The following is a 1,642-nucleotide window of genomic DNA, read 5'->3' as shown; positions in this document are numbered from 1 at the left end:
TGACTGCATGGCCTCAAACAACCATTTTTATTGCTGATAAAACTGGGACTTACTGGATTAATTCACTGTTTCTATTTCCATCGAGACAAAATCACTGTGGCCCGACAATCTTCTTAGGCAAGTACCTGCTTTGTGTGGCTTCTGAAGAAGTCTGGTTTCAACGCAGGCTTGGCCCTCTCCTAAGTAACTCTGTCATTTCTGAACCTTTGTGTGCTTAAGGGTTTGTGGGGTCTTCTCAGGGTTGTACCGGGCCACTTAGAAGTCTCTGATGCAAGGACTTTTAATAATAAGAGAAAATCTAGCTGCTCCTAGGAATGCTCTAGGCCAGGGGTCCGCAAACTTTGGAGGTGGAAGAGCCAATCCTGTCCCTCGCAACACTTTAACAATGACTCGAGAGCCATAAATAGGTGTTTGCATCAAATGAACTCAGCAGAATCTGAATACTAGCCTTCACATTTTTCCCATCTTACTCCTGAGCCACATGTAAGTACCGAAAGAGCAGCCCGTGGCTCGTGAGCTGAGGTCTGTCGATGTCCCTTGCTCCAGGCTAGCAGGATCTCACACGGGAGGGGAAGGAGGGTGTTCAGAAGGAATTCTCCATTTCTTTCCACAGAAACATTCTGATTGACACTAGAGGTGGCGTGGCAGTTACATAATCTCCTGTCAACTTGCCAAGGGGTGGAGGCTAGCTTTTCAATTAGGTTGCAGCTTGATGACCTCATTTGGAGGTGAAGCAGAGATAAATAGCTCACGCTGGAGGCAGGACACACAGATTCTCCCTGTGAGACACACAGATTCTTCCTATTGACAAGCTACATGGAGCTACACTGATGCAGCCAAAGCCCTGGAGCTGGAAAGCCACATGGAGACCCCTGCCAGCGCTGAGACGCTTACACGTTCACTGATTCGGCTTTCCCCCTGCAGTCGGCATCATAGTGTGTGTATTGTGAGATGGAGGACTTTGTGGATTGGTGTGGGACATATGGGCTAATGTTGGGCTTAAGGGCTTGGGCAGCACTGGGTTGGGATGTTTTCTTGATGTGCACTTACCCTTTATATAAAACCCTCTCATACATATGTTTCTGTGGATTTGTTTCTCTAAAGTACCCAGACTAACACAGGTGCGGTGTAGAGCGCCATTATAAATGCTACTGCGTTCTTCTCTTTGCTTTGCTTCTTCCCTTCCCCTTTCCCCCACCCCCTTCTTGTATACAGGGGCTTTAAAAGGATTGTGGGAACATTCCATTATCTTCATCCATTTCTGAACTTTCTGAAGCCATCTCAGAGTATCTGGTGGGTGACTTTGGCTTTTCGGCTTTACTCTAAGTCGAACATAAGAACATGCTAGTTGCCTTTCCCGTTTAGCTAAGAGAAGAAGCCATCCCGGGGAGCTGTGAACTGTGGCTGCCAGAACCTCTGGTCTTGGCAATTTCCCTTTGGTTTCTATGGGCTGCAGTGGCCCCATGCCTACCATAGAAATGCACCGTTGGTGGGTGGGAGGCGTGCTAAGCAGCTGAGTTAGTTAATTGTGCCAGCCTGGCCGATAATCACATGTGGTGCTAGTTGAAAGGCGGAGGGATAAATGGGTGGTGAAGCCTCGCCTTTCTAGTTCTCGGGTCTCTTGTTTTGTGATGGTTGTATC

The sequence above is a fragment of the Echinops telfairi genome, unplaced genomic scaffold (genome assembly GCF_000313985.2).
Source record: "Echinops telfairi isolate 266 unplaced genomic scaffold, ASM31398v2 ScPeMD7_2010;HRSCAF=2546, whole genome shotgun sequence".
In the NCBI taxonomy this organism is placed as follows: domain Eukaryota; kingdom Metazoa; phylum Chordata; class Mammalia; order Afrosoricida; family Tenrecidae; genus Echinops; species Echinops telfairi.
The sequence above is the reverse complement of the archived record's forward strand: the minus strand, read 5'-3'. Positions refer to the sequence as shown.